Raw genomic sequence first — 25031 nt, forward strand, 5'->3', positions numbered from 1 at the left:
TGTAGATTAAAAACTTGAGACGAACAGTAATGAAATTGTTCAGTGTACTTTATAAAATGCTGTGGAAAAATGGTCAATGCAACATAAAATTGCATAATAAGGCCATTTTACAAAACATTGTAAAAAGATGGCAAGGAAGGAAATGCATGGGTCATGACAATGAGGAAATGTAAACTCCAATTCTGATGACACACTGTAGATAGTGAGGAGGAGGCAGCTACAGGTGACATACAGTAGGTACTACAGGAGAGGTAGCACTTGTAGTAGTAGCCTAAGGCCAATTTAGGGGGAATCCAACCAACTTCTCTGTTTTTGGTGTGTGAGAGGAAACTGGAGAGCCCGGGGGAACCCACACCGGCATGTGGAGAACATACAAACTCTGCGCAGATAGAGTCCCGGCTGGGAACCGGGGACCCAGAGCCGTATGCTGAGAGTGCTAACCACTACTCCACTGTGCTGCCCATCGTGCTGTCAACAGTGTCAAATTTTACAATCCAGCTGTGCAAACTGTAAATATGTTCAAAAGAGATGAAGATGGAATTTTAGTTCCTAGATAAAGAATGACTTGGAAAGATGTGTGGGTGGATTAGAAAAAGTGAGAATTAAATTTCCTCAGCCTCAGGTAAAATGAGGACACAAGCCGAATATGATGAGGAAGAGTTCCGCTGTTTTTGCAGACATGCATGAGAATAGGTTATAAATGAGAAGAATGTAGTAGGTCTGATTAAAACAGAGAGGGTAGTTTCTTTGCCATATCTATTTATAGGTATAATTACAAAATGAGAAAAAATTAGGTGGAACACAAGTTGTGAAAAAAAATTGAAGTAATACCACAGTTATTTATTCTTACAGTATAATTTGCTATACAAAATTGGTTTCAGATAAGACAGAACACTGAATACACACAAGCCCAAATTCTGTGTATAAACTGATTCTTTCTAATGTGTAACTGTTTCTGCTGGCAGGTTGTGTTGACTTTACAGCAGAGCATGCTGAGAATGTTGTGAATTATAATTGTTCTGTGCATAGGTGCATAGTGCTGACGCTACCACCAGCAAAATGGCAGCTCCAATGCAGGCAAAATAAACCAGCTACAGAAATTAGCTATGATGAAGAAGCAACACTGACAACATACTGTGATTAGCAAGACTGATGCTGCAAGACACAGAAAATGTCACAATCAGGGCCAATTTTCTGCAAAGGCCACAAAGACCCAGGCCCTGGGTGGCTGATGCCCAAGGGAGGGCTGAACATGAACGAGGTGTTACTGCATGCGGAAGTAGACGCTGCAAACAGCAAAAGTGCCCAAGGGAGCAGTACATAAGAGAATGACTGGTTTACAGTATGTACAGTAGATATTACACATGGAAGATGGGGCTGTACATGGCGGGGAGTCAAAAGAAAGCTGGCCTAGGAAAAAAATATAAATCTGACTTTGGTCACATTTATTTAACCTCTTGACGACCAGCTAACGCCGATCGGCGTAAACTAGTTGTCTGAGGGTTTCCATGGAAACGTTCCATGTCAGTTCACGGAGAGTGTCTCCGTGAACTGCCTGCGAGCCTCCGATCGCGGCTCGCAGGTGAAATGTAAACACGCGGGGAAGAAATCCCCGCCGTTTACATTATACGTCACTGCTGCGCAGCAGCGCCGTAAGGCAGATCGGCGATCCCCGGCCTCTGATTGGCCGGGAATCGCCGCCGTCTGATAGGCTGAAGCCTATCAGACGCGGTACAGGACGTATCGTCGTCCTGTACCGCCCACAGAGCCAGGGAGAGGGAGGGAAGGAGAGGGAGGGGGGAATAGCGCTGCGGAGGGGGGCTTTGAGGAGCCCCCCCCCCCCGCGCAAGGCACAGCAGAGCGGTGCGATCAGACCCCCCCAGCAGGACATCCCCCTAGTGGGGAAAAAAGGGGGGGGGGGAAGTCTGATCGCCCTGCCTGCAATACGATCTGCGCTGGGGGCTGAAGAACCCACCCAGCACAGATCAATGGTAAATCACTTGGTCGGCAAGTGGTTAAAGTCTGCCTAATGGTCTGGCAAATCAACAGTAGATGAGGAATTGTTGTAGGGGTGAATAAAGGCTGCAACAGCATCCCTAATAGATAACAGAGTTGGGGGTGGGGAGAGGGCAATGAATTGTGCACAGTCAGAAGGTGGAGAAAGTACGAGAACCTGGAGGATTGAGAACTTGGTAAATACAGTGAGTTGTCACCCACCACCACCAGACTTGTATGCAGATCAATAGAAAGTGGTATGGAGTGGTGACCCACAGGAGGCTTGTACACCAGCCTGCTTGGGCCTGATTAGGCTTCAAGTATCAAGAGCTTGCAGCAACCTGTTTGTTTGCAGACTTGCGTGCACTCAGAAGAAGGGTAAGCATGGTTTACTACTTTAATGGCTTTGGTGGCTGTTTATTTAATTTATTTAAGGATTTTGCTTATATAGAGTATATGTAAGGCTTTTGCTGACTTCATTTTACATCATTATTCAATAATAAAATAATTTGAAGAAACATTTTGTACTAATATAGGTTTGAATCATGCACATAAATGAATATACAGACACAAATTGTGCCTAAATTATTGCATTCAGCATTAACAAAGGAGTTATAACAGCTTTTCAGCTATTTTTCATTCTTGAGGGTTACCCTGTATCTTACGACCTGCACAAAATATTAACTGAAAACACACAATATTATTGTGATTTTGTTATGTAAAATCAAGATTTCTGCAGTAATAAATTAGATTATACAACCCCTCCTCCTCAAACTGTATCAATTCTATAATCTTGCTAAAGGAGAGGATATTAATCAGAGAGAGAACCTGTGAACACTGGGGTCCACCCTCAGGTCTAGTTACCAGCTCCAATGATCAGTATTGGCAGGAGGATGCTTCTCCTCATAGAGCTTTATACCCACTGCTAGTGGGCGTAAAGCTTTTTAAACACTCCCTGGCAAGGTGGGGGCACATGATAAACACTCCTCTTAAAATAAAAAAAAACCTGAATTGATTAATAAGATTTACTTTCACCTTCCCTGGGAGCCTGACATTGTGCTTTGTCTTACAATATGGGTAATAGGGACTTGAAAGCCAGATTTTTATTGTGCATTTTTTCCCAGTAATTCCACTTACATTTCATAATACAATGGATCAAAATAACACAAGATCCAATTTAAGGCAAAAGTCTAATATATAACTGTATTTTGTAAAGCGCTATCTGATTCATTTAGCCAACCTCTCTATGACCTTCATTATTATACTATATCGCTGGGGAGAAAATAAGTCAAGACTGTCTACACCAGAGACTTTTATACTTGTCCTCAGGGCTCAGAAGGAGTGTGTAGATCTCTTAACAATAATACAGGGAAACCTAACTACTTTGTTCAATCAGCAATTAATTTCCTTGTACATCTGAGAGGTAACACATGAACTAGCTATAAGGCTTGAGGACAGGATTGAGTGCGGAATTCTATTCAATTCTTGATGACACCGCAGTAATGATGTGGCGATGGAGACATGACAGTTATAGCACAAAGTATATCATATAGCCATCAGCACAAAACACAAGAGCCAGGACTGGATGTTTTATATACAGTATCAAAGGCTAACTGTAATTCCTTTTTTTATTTCCCAACAATCTTCACAGGGCTTTTTAGAAAATATGTATTCACACAAGTTCCATGTTCAAAGCTGCCAATACCATCTCTTCTGCAATCATAAAAAATGTTCTCCTGATCTAAAGAAGCAACCAATCCATCAGAGGAAATCTGTACCAAAGCAAATAAATAATACAAATATAAAAAGACAGACGATATAGACAAGTCCTGTGCTGATTTGTCGGTGCTCTCTCTAACACCCACAGTTCCTGTCCTTTACACAGAGCAAGAAATTCCATATTGCCTGGCTATTGGGAAAGAAGCAGTATGGTTTTTACTGGTTGCCTTTAACTGTAAGAGCGATAGCAGCAGAGATACACCAGAATACGGATTTCCCCAGGACGTATTGAAGAGAACGAGTGAACTTACCAAATCCAGATCACTAGAAAAGTAGGGTGGGGAAGCGCCCCAAAACTATTATAAGGACAAATTACTAAATATGAGGTAAAAAGGTAACCTGATATATAGGCATTTGGCCTTACTCGGAGGAAAGCTTTTCTTTTTAATATTTATTGATTACTACAATACAATACTTCACTAGTCCAACAGCCCCCTGCTTCACTGGGGGATGGTCTGTTTTAAGTTTTTTAAACTTTCTATTATTTTTTATTTGCAACCCGTATCACTCTACAGACACACGGTACTAATTTCAGAAGGCACCCTAACCTACTACATCCTAAGGGGCTCCTGGTGTCTCTCTGTTTTACTGGAAGAAGCACGAGGTGGCCCTGGAGGAGGTAGGGAAGGAAAAATCTGGGTCCCTCTGCCTGCCATTCCCTGTAGCAGCTGTTTTCCCAAATGTAGTTACACCACTGCATTTTACCTCATAATGGACTCTGTCTGCCTTCCTCCGTTCCTGTGAGCCCTTATGTTATACTTTGGGCCTCGTGCCCCATTATGGTTGCCTCCTGTGCCCAAGTTTTCCTAATTTTTATCTGTACCTGCCCCTAAATGCAGCCTGCAGCTGGTCAACAAACTTTCCTACATTTCTGTGTGCTATTTGATTCCCAACTGAGACTCTGAAATACCTATCTACCACACCGGGATCCTGCTGAGCAACGCCTGTTATCGCACCTTATATTTGTTATTTGTATGGTATTTTTATTATGCACTTTGCTGGGGTAGACGCATGGTTATATCCCGTTGTTTTATGTCTTGACTTGAATTCTGGGGATGCGGAAAGCATACTGTTTGTTTTGTGGAGGCACGGGGGGAGTGCAGTGTTCTCCCCAGGATCAATTAAGTGGGCGGGCCGCCCGGGTGAAATAAGGCCCCGCCCGGCTGCTATTTTGCATATTAGAAAAGCCAGCGCTGTTTTGACTCCTCTGTAGCACATTGCCCAGCAAGCTCAGCTCCACTATGTACGAGATCTCGCGCTTTCCGGCGAGCTCGTACACTCCTTACCTCGGCATGGCAGTAGGCGGGACCATACTGACTGCATAGTGCTCCTCCAGGAACGAGGCACATTACAAGCAGTCTCTCACTCTGCCTGCGGGATCGTGAAGGGATTGGGAAGCTGGAGCTTGTGTGGCTAAAAGCAGAGCTGGGCAAACTACAGCCCGTCTGGCTTTGCACTCCGGGTATTTAGTGCCTCCTTTCCCCCTCACGGCTGTCACTTGTCTTTCTCCCTCCCCACCGTGCACTTACGTGCCGTACTAACTTTTCCATCTCTCTGAATTACGGCACTTTCGTCTGACTGAAGAGAGGAGTGCAGGCAATCACTCACTTCCTCCCCCAGGTGTCAGACGCACGGAGCAGATCTCCAATAGCTGCAGAGAGCGGGATGTTTTGGCTGCCCAGAGAATCGAGCAAACGGACAGCAGCGCTGAAGGGGGAAAAAAGCCATCTGATCTGATAGGTACAGGCAAAAAAAGCTGTGACCTTAGGTCAGCTTGCACACATAAAGCTCTGTCCTGACCTTTCTTCCCACCCCCTCTTTTTTAACCCTTAGGATACACTAATCTGGAATCTCAAGGGGCCAGCATGTCCTTTCAGACCATGCTGAGCTTTGCATTTTCTCAAAAAACAAAACAAAAAATAAACAGTTCATATCTATGTGTGAGTTTACAGCTTCTCAGTTTAATCTATAGGACATCCTGAGCCTGACCCACAACGATGGGGTCCACAAATAACGAACACTTTACCAATCAGATGATTGGTAGAGGAACCAACTCCAAAAACATTGACAGAGCAATAGTGGTTGATCAGAACCATTAATGATGCCCAATACATATAACTGTCTAGTTCTGAACAAGTGTGAGAAATAGGATGTCTATTTCACCTGCACTGTGAAGCCTATTTTTGTTTTGTTTTTTTCAAAAGCAAACAAAAAGCACTGTAATAGCACTTTGAAAACAACCAAAAAACTGTTTTTCCTGGTTTTGACCTGGCAGGTTCACTTTAAGACAGATGGTGCATATCTAATACTGGGTATACACTATGAGATTTTCTGGCCGATTTACTGTCAGATCCATTATTTCCAACATGATCGAGCTGCTTTCTGATCAATTTCCGATCAATTTCCTATTGAAGTGAATGGAAATCGATCGGAAAATGCTCTGAAATCGATCAGAAATCAGATCGGACATGTTGGAAATAATCGATCTGACAGTAAATCGGCCAGAAAATCTCACCTAGCATCTCTGTACCTAGCATTAAAGCAAGAGTCATATGGAGGCTCAGTGTTTTCCCCAGGCCTCCATCCGGCTAACTTTGGTAAGTACCCGGCTGATATCAGCTCGTTTCCTACTTCTCCTATGCTGTAAGCAGAGCTTACATGGCCCTGCATTCCCCCTGTTGCGCCCCACCCGGCTACTTTTTCATGCCACCCGGCTGGAAAAAAATTCTGGGGAGAACACTGGAGTGCTGGGGATGTGGGGCTGCCTGCCTCTTGCCGCTCTTCTATCATAGCATATGCAACTGCTGTTTGCTGTGAGCGGGGCTGGAGGTGCGGCTCTGTGTCTCCGGGTGCTTCCCTTGTGCCCCCCTTCCTCCCTGGTAAGCGGATGTTTTTCTCCGTCCTTAATATAGGTCCGAGTTCTAATCTGTACGTAGGCTGGGGAGAGGGCTGCTAAATATAGTATAATAAATATATTTTGATGTAAAATTTACAATCAATTTACATTACATTTACTATTAAAAGTCTACTTAACTTTTCTTTGTACTAGAGAATTGCTGGTCTAGTAAGCATTTCCCTTATAAATATTGTCCCAAGATGGCCTTTGTCTGCTGGACTTCTCTGCATATCCCCAGCTGTCGCTGCACCATGTGTTAGTGCCGTAATGCTGCTACTGGGATTGTTTGCTCCAAGGTCAAGAGCACATCACAGCTTCTGTACAATGTGATGTAAAGTGGCATTTACTGTTACGCTCGTGCCATGTCCTCGCCTTACACTTCACATACAGAAAGACAAATAGCAAGGACATATTACTGTGGATACAACTTCTTTCCAATAGGATCAATGCTAAAGATCTTTATTGTCCATGTTCACTCCAGTCACACTATAAGTGACTATAGATATTGTTACAAGCCAGTTAAGGGCCTTAAGGCTCAGCCGAGTTTGTATAAATATTAAACAATCAATGATGTGAAGTGTAAGTGGACCCACTTACAATCCAGGGCTGCCGTCAGGTATTACACACACAAGAGATGTAAGGGAACCTTTCAGTAAGAGGATTAGCCTTTGCGTAATACTAAGGGATACCAGGGATGACCGTAGTCAGCCAACTTCGCTACGCTGGAAATACGCGTAGTTTTACGCAATTACGCTTCGCCAGACTACGGCTTTGAAAACAAATATTCGCTTCGTATGCATTCCGTAGAATACGCGTTAAAATACGCAATTACGCATAGAGTGAAGCGTACTGTATGCGGATACTTAGGCCCGTATGCAGAAAATTGTACGCATTAATTTTTTATAATTGCATATACTGGGAACCCTTCTATGCGTACATTCCCCTTTCCAATGCGTAAATTTGTATGCATACAATCGCATGCGGAAAATTAGCCGCGAGTAACGCATTCGTAGTTCACTACGCAATACACATGTAAACTACGCATAGTGGGCGTGGTACTTCGCTACGCGTAAATTCGTAAGCGTAGTTTTGAAACTTCGCCTATGAACTACGATGCGTAGATGCGAACTACGATGCGTAAATTTGCACTGGCGTACTTTCTGCTCATCCCTGAGGGATACTGTATGTCCAGTCACAAAGTTAGACTGTAGAGAATTCTGTATTCCGCACCTATAGACGTCCCCTATAAGCAGAAGTTGCTTTGTATTAAAACACCATGTCTGTGGTGTATGGAATTGACAACACAGCACACCTATAGATGTCTGTGGCAGTGTAAGGGACAATTGGATCTTGCAACTGTAAATTGAATCTTGCAACTGTTGAGTGAAAAGTGCCGCTAACATCTCCTATAATATGATCTACACATCTAAACTGATGTATACAGTGGCTCTTGCGATGAAGGGGGTGTGGTATAAGGGTGGAAAGAGTACACCTCTTTCGGATGGCTGTAGTTGAAATCTACACCCTGTTTTTGTCCGCTTATCCCTGCTAAGGTGTAGATTTCAACTTCTGTGTCACACTCTCACCATTCCGGCAACACTGCAGCCCACTCGCTCTGCTGTCACAGTGACAGCAGAGCCTCTGTATCTTAGTCAGGAGCCAGACCTTGTGTTTACTGTGAGCCAATCACAGTAATCACAAGCTCTAACAGGGAAAGGGCAACTCTGGTCCTTAAAGGAATCATGAGGTGAAACCAGATTAGCAATGTTACTTACCTGGGTGTTCTCCCAGCCCTTAGATGTCTTCTGACTCCCTCGCCGCAGCTCTGGTGCTCCCCGCTGTCCTGCTGGCTGTCTGTGAAGCATGGCGACCTGTCAGCGCGTCAGCTCTTCTGCACATGTGCGGGCGCAGATTAACTGCGCAGTCACAGTATGCGCCTGATGACATTGGTCATCAGTTTGCAAGCGCCCGCACATGTGCAGAAGGGCAAACCAGCTGACGGGTCACCATGATTCACGGGCGGCCAGCGGGGAGCACCAGAGCTGTAGCAAATTAAGTAAATAAAAACAAATACACTAGAATGCCGTTATAGTAAACTCCAAGGGTTTGGGAAAAATAGTTTACTATATAAGAATTTTACTATATAAAAAAAATTGTAATTTCTGTCCAAGACTGACATCTATCCTGCCTCCATGTGTAGCAGGGTAGCGAGAGCACTCACCCAGGTGACACCCCCCCCGTGCATTCCCTTTTAAGCATTACTGACGCAAGCTTTGAAGACTCACTCACTTCTGCCATGTTTCAGGCACCGGGAGTCCTGTCTGTTATCTCTGCACTGTTGATGTTGTGTATATCCTGCTTCTTAGATCGGGCACTAGAGCGGCTGTGGTGGAAAGATGGCAGATGGGTCTTCCAACACCTGGAATATGGGACAGGTAATTGAGTCTTCACTGCTTGCACCGATAATGCTGCGAGGGGAATGCACAGGGAACACATGCATTACTGTACACAGGGCGGGAGGTTAGATGTTAGTCTCGGCCTGTGCCAGATCTCATTGGTGCTGAAACGCCAATCATTCAGCAATGATAAAGAGGCAGCCAATTAGGGATGATCTGATACCTCCGCGGGCGTGGACTAGACATGCGTCTTGCAGGGATGTAAACACACTAAACAACAACTTTGCTCTCTGCAATTAAACTTGAAAAAACAGTTGCAGAGGTTAAACAGACTGTAATGGTGGGTGCGGGGCAGCTCAGGCTGATGTATGACACGTGCCACCAACTTTCTGCCAGCCAATCGGAGACAGTGTCACGTAGGGCAGTGTTCCCTAACCCTGTCCTCAAGGCCCACCAACAGTGCATGTTTTGTGGAAATTGACACAAGTAGGTAATCAGCTCTGCTGAGACACAAACTACCTCACCGGTGAATGTTTGTGGTTTTCTGCAAAACATGCACTGTTGGTGGGCCTTGAGGACAGGGTTGGGGAACTCGAACGAAGTTTTATTATATCCGAGTTTACTATACCAGATGTTTCTTCCATAGGCTTATAATGGAGAATGGTAGGGACCTGGAGAAGCAGTTTACTATATTTAAGTGTTTACTATAGCCGAGTTTCTTATACCGAGATTATACTGTACGTCAAAAACAACTTAACACTCTGAGCAGTGACTTGGACAGAAGGTTTCTGCAGCAGACCAGATGGATTCTAACTTTGCAGGTCACTAAAATGGCAACCTGTCAGATTTCATCTTACTGTGATTAGGTTAGTTAAGAGATTCAAGTGGAGCTATACTTCGGAGCAGAAATCATCCTTACAAGACCCTGCTGCTTCCTGCATGAAATCTAAATTAAACTTGAAAAAGGCTAGGGAGAGCCCCACAGCAGTGAATAATGCAAACATCTGTCCAAACATACCTGTGGGGAACAATAGCTGCACATAGATATCAGTGATTATTGTTATGCATCTTAATCTCATGGTATTGAGTTACAAAAGGCAGAAGCATCCAACAGCAGCGTAAGGTGACCGTTTTAGGCAAGTTCATTAATAGTTGGAAAAGCAATATCTACAAATGTGCATTCTTTAAAAAGGTGGGACCTTTAGTTTCAAAGGTTTTTATTGAAAGATAGCAAATTGAACAAGGGTGAATAATTGTGGATACCCCACACAGGGGGGAAAATTATAGCCAGATACATAAACATAAACACATAAGAACAGATAACAGTAATAACACGACAATATATGAATATGGAACCTATAGGTGCTGACTCAAAAGAGGAGTTAGAGCCTTGCAGAACTGTACAATACAGTGTAGGGGATGCTAGATACCATGTGTAAAGTGCTACTAAATTAGGTAAAAAAGATAGAGTAGCGGAGGAAAAAAGGTGGGACCTTTAATATGCTGTAGCATATGCAACTGTAAGTGAAGAAACGTAAAAGTGGTCATAAACAGGTCAATATTTCCTGCATATTCGATTGGTTTGATTAAATCTTACAGTGATTAAGGGCTCATTTCCACGGGCAGTTGAACTGTGTGGTCAGTGAGCAGTTACCAGGCAGCAGCAAACAGTTTCCAGACAGCAGCAAGCAAACTAAAAGATCGAGTAAGCAAAGGGAGCCTCGATCTTTTAGTTTGGCACTGTTATTGGCCGGAGGAAGCGGGCTCAGACCCGCAAAACGCATTGCCTGTGCTACTAATAAAATATTTTGTTATTACAAGGATTGTCATCACTGAGGTAAGCTACCTCATTTTCTTTTTGCTTGTAAACTGTTTTTAAATGCTTTTATCAACCACCAGGGTGCCTCTTTCACCTTAATTGTGTATCCCATACCCCCATACTTCACCAGTCTGAGGGGTGGAGACAGGACACACGTGGTTCATACCACGGCTGTAGCCTGTCTCCTTTCTTTCTAAGGAGAGTGACCGCATCCAGGTCCGCAGGGACCATCCCGAGTGAAGTCGGGTTCATTGTCTCCACCTGCTTCCTGTGGTCAGTTGCCCCCCCTGCAACCCACCTTTGTGAGTAGAGTTTTACTTTTTACAATTACGGTTGTCCTCAACATACTGCACTATCGGGCTCCCGCTTTTATCTTCTGTGTCTTTTTCTTAGAAGGTGCCCAGACACCCACACCCCACTACATCATGCTGAAATATCCACTGGTGCCCATTGCCCAATGCCAAGTTTCTCTGCAGACTGCCTGATGTTGTTGTTGAGAATCCTCATGTATTGCTCTTTTTTCATGGATGGGGAACAGGGGGATGGGGAACAGTTTGTTAATGATTACCACTATTCAAAGCATCTATTGAAGTGATTATTATGAGCATAGGACCAATAGAGAGCCAATACTGTAGTTGAAGGAGGGCCCTTCGGGGCCCTTCTGGCCCAAGAGCCCCCAATGCGGTCGCAACCTCTGCACACCCTATTGCTATGCACCTGTCTTGAAGTGTTCGTGAGCATTTCCCCTGCAGCCAGGAGACCCTGGTGAAAACAACACGCACTATTTACGCAGAGCGGAGCCAGAATGTGAGGTTACCTTGAAAAAAAGCTCTGCACCCTCTTATCTGTGACGAATGCTCTGGAGCACAGCTGCAAAGATCGAATGAGAATTAATCTTTGTATGAAAAGCATTCCTAAAGCAGAACACCTATTCCACCGCAGTAAATAAACACTTTAAGCAACAGCGGTGCAGGAGGTACACGTCCCTGATGTCCTCCTAGACATGCACAGAGCCCAACATCCAGCATGGCTCTCCTCACTTCCAAAATTGCCCATGGCAGGTGATATATTCCACAGCCATTTAAGTGATCCCTACAGCTAAAAGTCTGACATTTTGGCAACCCTACAGTCATAAACGTGACAGCAGCATAACACAACGCAAGGCAACCTGACGTGATGGCAATACAACAGCTGCTGTATTCTTCTTTCATTTAAAAAATACCAGCAAGTGGATTTTTTTATTAACCTCTTGACGACCAGCTAACGCCGATTGGCGTAAACTGGTCGTCTGCGGGTTAACATGGAAACGCCTTTCCATGTCAGTTCACGGAGGGTGTCTCCGTGAACAGCCGGAGAGCCGCCGATCGCGGCTCGCCGGCAAAATGTAAACAGGTGGGGAAGAAATCCCCGCTGTTTACATCATATGGCGCTGCTGCGCAGCAGCGCCGTAAGGCAGATCGGCGATCCCCGGCCTCTGATTGGCCGGGGATCGCCGGCATATGATAGGCTGAAGCCTATCCTTCAATGCATAGGATGGAAATCCGTCCTGCGCAACTCACAGGGGGTGGGAGAGGGAGGGAGCGGGAGAGACGGCGGAAAACGCTGCGGAGGGGGGCTTTGAAGAGCCCCCCCGCTAAGCAAATGCAGCCGGCGGCGATCAGACCCCCCCCAGCAGGACATCCCCCTAGTGGGGAAAAAAGGGGGGTAGTCTGATCGCCCTGCTGCACTCCTGATCGGTGCTGCGGGCTGTAGAGCCCACGCAGCACCGATCAGTGAAAAATCCCCTGGTCGGCAAGTGGTTAAAGCAGTAGGATCAGCCATACTATACCGGGAGAAAAAAACCACATATATAAGTAGATAAATACTTGATCGACTTACATAACGTGTACTATACTGTCCATGTTTTGATTTCAGTGAATGTTATTGTAACGATCGGTGTCAACACGCAGAGAGAATATGATTATTGGTGATCTGCAGACTCACCAGCAATGCAGATATACACCAGATTATGAAGGTTCTGCAGAATCACTAATAATCCAGGTATGTCTAACCTCTGGACACCTGAGATGTGAGTGTACAGTGTAACAGTAGCACTTTGAGAGAGAACCGCCAGAGGAACTGGAGGTAAGAAGAAGAAGGGATTTCACCTCAGACTGTGGGTGAATCCCTAGGCCAGAGGCTCCCTAGGAAAGGGGCCTAGGCTAGGTTGCAGGAAGCCCTGCTGCTAATATTAACAGGCTTGCCCTAACTAGGTGTGAGGGCCTATTCTCTATGTCCTGGAACCGGGCTAAGATATAACACAGAAATGACACAGTATCCTAGTCTTGGGTGTGAGGTCCGTAGTCACAACACCCTGGAACTGGTCTAAAGCATAACATAGAACTGACACAGTATCCTGGGTGTGAGGTCCGTAGTCACAACACCCTGGAACTGGTCTAAAGCACAACATAGAACTGACACAGTATCCTAGTCTTGGGTGTGAGGTCCTTAGTCACAACACCCTGGAACTGGTCTAAAGCATAACATAGAACTGACACAGTATCCTAGTCTTGGGTGTGAGGTCCGTAGTCACAACACCCTGGAACTGGTCTAAAGCATAACATAGAATAGCATGAGAAAGTAATCTAGCTCAGTGTGGATTCCCAGGTCCTTCCTGGTTCAACCACACTGTTGGATCTGACTGAGGTTTGTGTGCTAACACGTAAGCATTTGCAACGGCAGACGATGTGAGACTGAGGGACGAGTGGTTATATAGTGCAAAGCTGCCCAGCGCCGCCCAGTCCCTTCCAGCCAATCCGCATACAATCTTGGATCAGCTGACCAAGGGAGTCAGCTGATCCCTCTCTGCTTCCCATAAAGCTTCTGTCTCGCCGCGCGCGCGTGTATTCCTCAGCTTATGTGCACAGGAAGGTTGCACCAGATCAGACACATGTCGCCGTGCGTAAACCGCCGGACTGGACGCGGAAACGGCCGCCACGCCATCAGAGCATGCGGCGGCCATTCCGCAATCCTTTACAGTTATATAGTAAATGATGAGAATTCTGTTCCTGGTGGGGGCCATGCCTTTTTCCCACAGTTAAGGCTAACTCGTGATGAAATTTCTGCCCTTTACTTTTTTTCTTGTCTCCTCCAATCGCTGAGTCGCCTCAGCCTTGCTTGTAAACACAAGTGAGTAGGGGATTAGGTTTCAGATAAGCAGCTGGCAGGGAAATACAGGAAATAGGAGGAATACATTATAGATAAAAAGAACCCCCAGCATGCAATTCTTTGGCACGGACTACTAAAGGGCCAGTGCTCCTTAAGTATGTGATAACTCCAAATCATAACAGCAGAAAAAGTTTTGAATGCAGGATTAGCATCTTTATCACTTAATACACTCAGACCAGTTGCTGTTGAAATTTGATTTTTATGGTGACGATACCGCTTTAAAGGTTTTAGCAATGGCGCCTTCCATAGGCCACCTAGGTCTGGTTTGAAATCAATTTTGTATTTAAAAATATATGCTCAGAAATGGTGGGTTTTTTCGTGTCTGACAATTCCCCATTTGTCAGCAAGAAAGTTCCCCGTTCACTTGACAAGACTTTCTTCAACTAACACCTCATTAACTAGCAAGGTAAATAGTAGTGCTCAAAGAAGTAATGGCAGTTAGAAATCCGGTGGAAGAGATCTTGCAAAGTAGTTGTTCCTGTGCCCCCGAAGCACCAGACAGTTGGGGACCTGGCAGTTATTTAAAAGTGACATTTCTAAACAAATGTAACATAGTATATTTAGAACTGTATTACCATCATTTGCTGTTATATGAATAGTATTTATATAGCGCTGACATTTTCTGCAGCACTGTACAGTCTTGTCACTTAACTGTCACTCAAAAGAGCTCCTAGTTGATTCCCTACCATAGTCATATGTCTATGTATGTATGTATGTTTAGATTTTATCAAATCTAAGGATATCTAGGAAGCAGGAAATTTGGGCGCCGGTGGCTAGTGGATGATTTGGGTGTCCCATAGCTAATGCAAATATCGTTAATATGGCGCCCAAAGCTGAAATTTGGCCGCCCAATACATAACATTTTTAGCATTAGAACTTTCTAATTATTTAAGTATTTAAATTTCTTAAATATGTTTTGGTTTTGAAACTAGCAGAATCATATTATTTTGTTTGAATGTACACATTTTACGTTATCAAATATGTTTTCTACATTTGTAAGGGTGTTTGTGCAGGGGGGAATCGTTAGGGTTAGGAGTCAGGAAGGGTTTTTGTGCTGGGGGGTGTTAAGCGTTAGGCACAAGCAGGGAAGTCTTAGGGTTAGCCACCACCAGGGGGTGTTTTAGGGTTAGGCACCACCAGGAAGGGGGGGGGGGAGTCTTAGAGTTAGGCACCACCGAGGTGGTCTTAGGGTTAGGCACCACCAGGGGGTGTCTTAAGGTTAGGCACCACCAGGGGGTGTCTTAGGCTTAGGCACCACCAGGGGGTGTCTTAGGCTTAGGCACCACCAGGGGAGGGTTCTGTGTAAGTGTAGGGTTAGGTTAAGCTGTATTTTTGAATACTGAAACTGTTTTAAAAGTAAATATCTTTTTGTTTTCATATCCCATCTGTTTTATGATACTTATCGTTTACTTGTTTTCCACTTCACTTCGCGCAAAGTTGAAAACAATCTTTATTGTTTATGACGATTTTGTTTTCCACCCGCGCACATTTTTCCTTACTCCTATATTTCATGCACGCAATATCTATTGCCCTCAACATATCCAGTTCACCAGCAGGCGGCTCTATTGTGTCTGGAGACCTTATATTTCCTTGGCTTATCTGCCGATGGTGTACTGAGCTAACTCTGTGGCCTAGCTATGCAGCAGGTGTGGCCTCTCTATTTAACCACTTCACTTTTTTCCCTACCAGAGCAATTTTCACATTTCAGCACTCCTCCCTTTCATTTGCCAATAACTTTATCACTACTTATCATAACAAAATGATATAGATCTTGTTTTTTTTCGTCACCAATTAGGCTTTCTTTGGGTGGTACATTTTGTTAATAATTATTTTATTCCAAATGCATTTTAATAGGAGTAAAATTAAAAAAAAAAAATATTATTTCTCATTTTTTGGCCATCATAGTTTAAAAAGAAAAAGTTTTACTGTGCATAAAACCCACATATTTTATTTGTCTATTTGTCCCAGTTATTACAAATGTTTCAATATGTCCCTAGTACAATGTATGGTAACAATATTTTATTTGGAAATCAAGGTGTATTTTTCCAGTTTGCATCTGTCGCTAATTACAACCCTTTACTTGCAAAAATAATAGTAATTTTAGTAATTTACTCCCATGACACACATATTAAAAAAGTCCAGTCCCTAAGGTAACTATTTATGTTTTTTTCCCTCTAGATCGTAAGCCTTCAGCAGACTCCTTGTGTCACCTACCTGTTCATGCACCTCCATTACCGTATACCCATCCTATGGATCTGAGTGAACTCAACTTCCCTAATCTCCATGCTCCTATCCAGTGACTGACTAAGTATTACCTTGTACTCATACTGTGCTGCGTGATCTGGTTTGCATGTATTCCTGTATTGTCTTATTGCTGTATGTCACCCCTAAATATTGTCTGTAACCTTAACTAATGTCCAGCGCTGCAATTATTTTGGCGATTTATAAATACAATAAATAAATAAATTATAGCTTCTCATTCAAAGAGTTTTATTTATTTTCATTACTATGAACATTGTAGATTCACACTGAGGGCATCCAAACTGTGAATTAACACATGTGGAAGTATAGTACATAACCAAAAAGTGTGAAACAACTGAAAATATGTCATATTCTAGGTTATTCAAAGTAGTCACCTTTTGCTTTGATTATTGCTTTGCACACTCTTGGCAATCTCTTGATGAGCTTCAAGAGGTAGTCACCTGAAATTGTTTTCACTTCACAGGTGTGCCCTGTCAGGTTTATTACGTGGGATTTCTTGCCTTATAAATGGGGATGAGACCATCAGTTGCGCTGTGGAGAAGTAAGGTGGATACACAGCTGATAGTCCTACTGAATAGACTGTTAGAATTTGTATTATGGCAAGAAAAAAGCAGCTAAGTAAAGAAAAACAAGTGGCCAAGGTCAGTCAGTCCGAAAAAATTGGGAAAACTTTGAAAGTGTCCCCAAGTGCAGTCTCAAAAACCATCAAACACTACAAAGAAACTGGCTGACATGCGGACCGTCCTAGGAAAGGAAGACCAAGAGTCACCTCTGCTGCGGAGGATAAGTTCATCCAAGTCACCAGCCTCAGAAATCGCAGGTTAACAGCAGATTAGAGACCAGGTCAATGTCACACAGAGTTCTAGCAGCAGACACATCTCTAGAACAACTGTTAAGAGGAGACTGTGTGAATCAGGCCTTCATGGTAGAATATCTGCTAGGAAACCACTAAGGACAGGCAACAAGCAGAAGAGACTTGTTTGTGCTAAAGAACACAAGGAATGGACATTAGACCAGTGGAAATCTGTGCTTTGGTCTGATGAGTCCAAATTTAAGATTTTTGGTTCCAACCCCGTGTCTTTGTGCGACGCAGAAAAGGTGAACTGATGGTCTCCACATGCCTGGTTCCCACCGTAAAGCATGGAGGAGGAGGTGTGATGGTGTGGGGGTGCTTTGCTGGTGACACTGTTGGGGATTTATTCAAAAATTGAAGGCATACTGAACCAGCATGGCTACCACAGCATCTTGCAGCGGCATGCTGTTCCATCCGGTTCGCATTTAGTTGGACTATCATTTATTTTTCAACAGGACAATGACCCCAAACATACCTCCAGGCTTTGTAAGGGCTATTTGACCAGGAAGGAGAGTGACGGGGTGCTGCGCCAGATGACCTGGCCTCCACAGTCACCAGACCTGAACCCAATCGAGATGGTTTGGGGTGAGCTGGACCGCAGAGTGAAGGCAAAAGGGCCAACTGTTGGAAGACTGTTGGAAGACCATTTCAGGTCACTACCTCTTGAAGCTCATCAAGAGAATACCAAGAGTGTGCAAAGCAGTAATCAAAGCAAAAGGTGGCTACTTTGAAAAGCCTAGAATATGACATATTTTCAGTTGTTTCACACTTTTTGGTATACTTCCACATGTGTTAATTCATAGTTTGGAGGCCTTCAGTGTGAATCTACAATGTTCATAGTCATGAAAATAAAGAAAAGTTTGAATGAGAAGGTGTGTCCAAACTTTTGGTCTGTACTATATATGTGTGTGCGTGTGTGTGTGTGTGTGTGTGTGTGTGTGTGTGTGTGTGTGTGTGTGTGTATACACATATATACTGTATATATGTACATTTTTTATTTGGTAACTATGGGAAACTGGGAGAGGTGAGGGGTTAATTTTTTTTATCGGTAGATGTATGTGTTTTATTTAAATAATGTATGTAGGTGTCATTTTATTATTTGGCCACTAGATGTTCTCCTACTTATTCTTCTAGAGTGTACTGTTAGTACACTAACAGGAATAAATACGTGCATATGTTACTTTCTGTTTATCAATGACCAAGGCATCTATTTGATTCCAGTGGTCATTGATCACAGGCACTTAGAACACAGTTCCCATTCACTGATCTGTGCACTAACGAGCGTTGCCAAGAACGGACGCAGGAGCGAATGTATATCTACACCCCTGGGATGGGAACAGTCCTTCGGTGCGGTGTAGATATACTGCCTCAATTCCACCAAGTGGCTAAGAGCTCTGCAAGATCTCAACATTGCCAGAACTTGCTGTGTAACCCGAGCCTTAGGACAACTCTGAATCTGGTTCTTGATCTGTCCCTGTACCTGCTGGCGGACCTTGTATTCCATCCTAACTTTACTTCTTGCCTGCTTCCTTCTGTACTGAGTTTGGTTGCATATGTGTTCATTTGTATCTATTTTCTGTGTATATATAGTTAGTTAGATACAGTAGATTCACTGGGGTTTTTGTGTACACACGGTTTTGTCATGGTATTGTGGTTTCCTTGCATGTACGTTGTAAATATAATGGTTTGCAATAAACACAATGGCACTATATTTCTGGCCTCAGTATTTGCTGCAAACTGTTGACCTCTATCCAGCAGTTAGATCCATGCATTGTCAGGTTGGGAAAAAGCTATCAAAAGATTGCAAATATCTGTCTGTATGGAAATATACATACAGTATGAAGGCATTGTATTAAACACCTGAGGATGTAATGAACAGAGATGACCAGCAATTTCCTGGCAAATAAGTGTTGCCGCAAAAATAGTGCCGTTTCACTTTCATAAATTAAAATACACGGTTGTGATGGCCCCTTTCTTATGTGTATGGAGGGGCCACTGTGATCAAGATAAGAGCAGCAGTGTCCCACCTCCCCTTCCTGGCTTCCCCTCAGGTGGCACTCAGCCAGTAATCAGTGCTTTTCCATACTTGGAACCAATCAGAACAGAATAAAGCCTCTGATTGTCCATTACTTACTGTATGTAATTAATTAGAGGCAGTGAGTGTCCAGAGCTACTGGCCAAGTGGTAATGAGCTTTATTATGCAATCACTATGAGGTCTCATTAGCGATACCTAAGAAAACCTGTACTTACTTTCTTACTTTAATAGTGAACAGCTGCTTCAAAATTGATGTAAGACTGGAAACTCGCATGGAGGGTACTTATTTCCACATAAATCATAATGAGGGCTGTTCAAGAACACGGATGGGATCTTACTCATATCTTGTTAAAAATGGTGATTTGTATGGTGAATACTTACATAATTTACAATTTAACAAAACTTATTAAAAAAAATAAAGTTTTACATTCGTTCATCTAAGTCCCCGTGTCAATGATCGCCAGCATCAATGAGATGCCTGCGTTCATTTTAACTAGGAAGTAACACGTCCACGCATTACTTCCTGTTCATGTACTTATAGCACGCTAAAAGGAAATATTGCACAAGGACATCTTGTGGCTAGTAGAGGGCTCTGCCTCTAACAAAGACGACCTGGGTTCGAATCTCGGGTCTCTTCCTGTTTAGAAAGCCAACACCTATTCAGTATGAGACCTTGGGCAAGTCTCCCCAACACTGATACTGCCCACAGAGTGTGTCCTAGAGGCTGCGACTCTGGCACTTTGAGTCCAGCAGGAGAACAGTGCAATATAAATGTGTCTTGTCGGAAAACCTGTACAGTACTAGAGGTACTCGTTTTTGTTTTTTGTTTTGTTAAACTGTGTCCTACTGTTCCTTAAACCTGGTTCATATCAAAGCACAATGGAACTAACTGAAAAATTGGTGAACTAGATTTTGCAATCCCATGCCCACACCCAAAGCAAGGAAGTATCTTTAGTAATTGCCTGCAGCATGCATTCACCAGTTTTTTTGTATTTTTAAAAAAAGCTCAATGCAACTGCACAACCACTATTTTAATACATTTTCAAGGCTATATCCTGATGTGATTCAGGCAAAGGTTAAAGGGAGTCTGAAGCTATTTTAAAAATAAAAAACAGATACTTAAAGAGACACTGAAGCGAAAAAAAAATATGATATAGTGAATTGGTTGTGTACTATGAATAATTACTAGAAGATTAGCAGCAAAGAAAATATTCTCATACTTTTATTTTCAGGTTTATAGTGTTTTTTCTAACATTGCATCATTCTATAATATGTGCAGATTACACAACACTCAGCATTCAAAATGAGTCTTTCAGAGCAGTCTGTGAAGTAATGACCTCTCCTCTAGCAGAGAAAAAGTAAATAGTCCAGGAACAGTTGAGATAATAAAAGTCAGATAACAGCCCTCTCCGTGACTAACTTAGTCGGAGAGCTTAATGGCTTGTTTGCATAGAGATAACAACTAGAGTTTCTCAACTCCTCCTGTACTGGAAACAATTACACTGATGTATCTGATCTTAATATTTTATTTCTTAGCTGTGCTACACATACAAATCATAATATCATCATTTTTTTTTCGCTTCAGTGTCTCTTTAAAGAATACCACAGCCCACAGGCTGTGGTAAAATAACTGCAGCATGGTGTAGGGAAAAAAAGGACATACTCACCGCTCCCCTCGCTCCCTGCCGTCGGGTCCCGCTCGTCTGCTTCAGCTCCCGTTACCGGCCGACTCTTCTGACCCCTGACCCGGACATACTGCTCTGCGCATGCGCAGTATGTCCAATCATCTTCCCTTCTGCCGTCGCATGACAACGGCAGAAGATCGGACACTCCCCCGCCTCCTCCCTGCCCAACTTAAGTGCCCGCTTCCTGTCCATCCCAACTCACTCCCCCTCCGCTCTCTCTCCAAATCGCCGCTCCCAGCGTTACTCCAGCTAGCATGTCACGCTAGCTTTATTAGTGGAGCGCAGACGCTGGGCAGGGAGGAGGCGGGGGAGTGTTCGATCTTCTGCCGTTATCATGCGACGGCAGAAGAGAAGATGATTGGACATACTGCGCATGCGCAGAGCAGTATGTCCGGGTCAGGGGTCAGAAGAGTCGGCCGGTAACGGGAGCTGTAGCAGACGAGCAGGACCCGACGGCAGGGAGCGAGGGGAGCGGTATGTCCTTTTTTTCCCTACACCATGCTGCAGTTATTTTACTACAGCCTGTGGGCTGTGGTATCCTTTAACTATGAAGAGGGAAGGCTCTGGGTCCTATAGAGCTTTCCCGTTCTCCTCCCGCAGGCTCCCCCATTTGCAGTCCACGGCCATCCGGTCGTGGATTGCTTTCTCCCAGGTTGGGCTGGCTTCAGCAGTCTTCGGGAAGCCCTCTGGCTTCCAAAGACTGGCCGCTCCATACTGTGCACGGGCGAGCGCCCCCTCTGGAGGACTTGTGCATGTGTAGTACAGAGCCGCCGGTCTTCAGAAGCCTGAGCACTTACGGAGACTGCCGAAGTCTCCTGCGGCAGGAGATTCAAACAGAGGAGCCTGCAGGGGAATGAGGAGCCTAGCAGGAGAAGGGAAAGGCTCTGTAGGACCCAGAGCCTTCCCTCTCCTTAGGTGAATATCTGTTTTTTTACTTTTAAATGTCACTTCAGACTCACTTTAAGTGTGTGCGCATTTGACATATGTAATGTAGTTAGTATATGCATAATATAATTATAAAATAAAATCATTTTACACCCTTTGTGATTTTTTTTTTAACAGTTTCATTTTCTAAAACTTATTGTTTGCCATTATGATAACCTGAAAGTGAATATTACTAATAAAAGTGGCATACATTTTTGGCCACTTTAAAAATTGTGAACAGTTGTCAAGCGGAAAAATGCATCAAATGGTTTTCTGCTCCTTTCACATTTTTACATCACATTTGGTGAAATTACAAATTATAGGACGATACTGTAGCCACACAAAAATAACAAACAAAAGCCTAATGAAAATAAAAATGTTATATTTTTAACAGGCAATATTTATAAGTAGGATCAAAACTCTAACAAGCAGCCACTTATGTTTCCCACCACAGGTAGCCTTTCATTTGTGAAAAGCAAAACAATGCAAAGTTTAGAAAGAACCAGTCATTAAGTCATTAAGAACCTGCTACTAGCATTTGCAAATACACTGAAAGTTCCTATAGTAGTATAGGAACTTACTATATAATGTTATTCACGTGAATCATTTTTCTTGCTATTTTTGGCTTCATTGACATAGACATACAATGGTTCTGGTAGTTTTACAGGGTGGTGAAAGGCATAGGTTTTCTGCATTTAGAATTGCCCACAACCGTCCTGTTCAAAGCTGCACCCCATAATGGTAACAAATGCTCCTAGCTCCTGAGTTGGCATAATAGCAACAAATGCAAGACCCTTGTAGCCAACAGAAAAGTAAACAACTACAGGGCTGCTATAACAACAATGCATAGTGGAGCCAGTATGAATTCTCCATCATGTAAGCATGTTCTCCTATGACTGTGTACCAAGAATATGTTATCCAGTTGTCTTCCTGCTGACTTTACATAGCCATTATATAGCAAAAAATGCATTTACTTCTCTCCTCTCCACCTCACAGATAATGTCATCACAAAACTTATCATCTGAAAGTTCCTTTCAGGACTATGATAGTTGCATGTGGTCTGGTGTTAGTCGTGGAGAGAATCGGAAGACATAAAAGATGTTTAGATGATACCTTTACTGACTAACAGTGTAAGATTTCTTTGCAAGCTTTTGAAACTTATGTTTCTTCTTCAGGCATTATACAGAACTGGGTCAGAACCATACCAGTATGGTATAGTATTTTCTTGCTTTTTGGTGGCTTAAAGGGCATTTTATTGATGGGGTGTGAAAATATCACCTAGGGAAAAAAAACGCAGAAAAAGTTACCGTTACCCTCATCCAAGTCTGCAACGATCTGCTCATGGCAAGGGACAGAGGGGAATGCTCCATCCTAATCCTGTTGGATCTCTCAGTGGCTTTTGACACAGTTGACCATGAAATCCTGCTTAACAGACTGCAGGTGTACTGTGGCATCAGTGGATCAGTCCTCCAGTGGTTCACATCATTCCTGACTGACAGAACACAGAGAGTATCCCTAGGACCCATAGGGCTGGATTCACAAAGCGGTGCTAACTGTTAGCACGCCTGTGAAAACCCCCTTAGCACATCTAAACAAGCTTTTTGCGCATAAATCTTTACGCGCGCAAAACTTTATGCGCGTAAAACTTTACGCGCGTACTGCACAGAGCGCAGGGCGCTCCGCGCGAAGTGCCCATTAAAGCCTATGGGACTTAGCGCGCGTAAAACTTTGCGCGCATAAAACTTTGCGCGCGCAAAGTTAGCGCGCGTTCTGATTGAGAAATCCGGTGCTAACCTACTTAGCACCCTGGTTAGCGCGTCTAAAGACTTTAGACGTGCTAAGTAGGTTAGCACCGCTTTGTGAATCAAGCCCATAATGTCCAAACCTGCACCTCTAAAATTCGGAGTGCTACAAGGATCAATCCTATCCCCTCTGCTGTTTGCAATCTACATGTTGCCACTCAGTACACTTATCCAACGACATGGCCTGACGTACCACTGCTACGCCGATGACACACAGCTATACCTGTCCTTCAAACCTGGTGGAACAAACCCTAGTCCAAAAATAAACTCTTGCTTAGCTGAGCTACAGGCATGGATGAATGATAACTGGGTGAAACTGAATGCTGACAAAACTGAGGTCCTTTTTGTCCAAAGCCAGCGCTCGCCATCAAAACAGCTCTATCCTAAAGCAACACCAATCAGGATTGGGAATTCAGACATAAACAGCTCCAACCTTGTGCGCAGCCTTGGAGTACTAATCGATGGGGAATAGAGTTTTTAGAAACCAAATTTCATCTGTGGTTAATTCTTCCTACATTCATCTTAAGAATATTGCAAAGATTAAACATCTGATTCCCCCAGAGGATCTTCCAACCCTAGTTCACACCTTTATCACATCACGGCTGGACTACTGCAATGCCCTTTATGCTGGCCTCCCCAAAAAGGACCTGCGTCGCCTGCAATTAGTGCAGAATGCTGCTGCAAGATTACTAACAAACCAGCCTTGCCACTGTCACATTACACCGATCCTTCGCTCACTGCACTGGCTACCAGTAGAATGGAGAATACTCTTCAAGATTGGACTGCTGACATTCAAATCCCTGCACAATCTGGGCCCTGGATACATGAAGGACTTGCTGAAGCTGCACCACACCTCTCACAACCTCAGATCAGCAAGTTCTATAAACTTGGTCACTCCCAGAGTGCACCTCAAAAAATCTGGAGATGCTCTGTCATGCTGCCCCTACTCTTTCGAACTCCCTGCCACACCCAGTAAAGACAGCACCATCCCTGGAGCTATTCAAATCCAGACTGAAAAGCCACCTGTTTAGCCTGACATTTCCGGACTACGATGGTCTGAGCCATTCTTATGCGCTTTGAGTCCTACGGGAGAAAAGCGCTTTACAAATGTTGTTTGTTGTTGTTGTTGTTGTAATTGAAGCAGGGCCTCTGTCTCTTTGCATAAAATTAGTTGAGACTTGTGGGTGATGACTGTAGGGACATATAAAAGTCCTTGGCTGTTATAAATATCATAGGCATCTCCTATAGTAATGTGCGTTGATTTGGTGGTCTTCTTCGCATCATGTGTGCTTTGTAAACATGTGAGCTTGCGACATTGCAATGTCAAAAAAGTCAAATGTTTTCATGGTTGTGATCAGCACTATGATTGCTTAACTT

The 25031-nt window shown here is 43.7% G+C and overlaps 1 protein-coding gene across 25 annotated transcripts in view; it reads right to left on the minus strand.

Annotated features, from left to right (window-relative positions):
• SRCIN1 (SRC kinase signaling inhibitor 1) overlaps positions 1–25031 on the minus strand; it is a 1481450-nt gene that overhangs the window by 584043 nt on the left and 872376 nt on the right. Inside the window, exon 1 of one of the 25 annotated variants that reach the window (XM_068262503.1) lies at positions 10664–10686. The exons of the other annotated variants lie outside the window; for them this stretch is intronic. The gene's annotated coding sequence lies outside the window, so the exon portion shown is untranslated. Of the gene's footprint in view, positions 1–10663; positions 10687–25031 lie in introns of those variants that run through there. 25 annotated transcript variants of the gene reach the window in all.

Source organism: Hyperolius riggenbachi, chromosome 12 (genome assembly GCF_040937935.1).
Source record: "Hyperolius riggenbachi isolate aHypRig1 chromosome 12, aHypRig1.pri, whole genome shotgun sequence".
Taxonomy (NCBI): Eukaryota; Metazoa; Chordata; class Amphibia; order Anura; family Hyperoliidae; genus Hyperolius; species Hyperolius riggenbachi.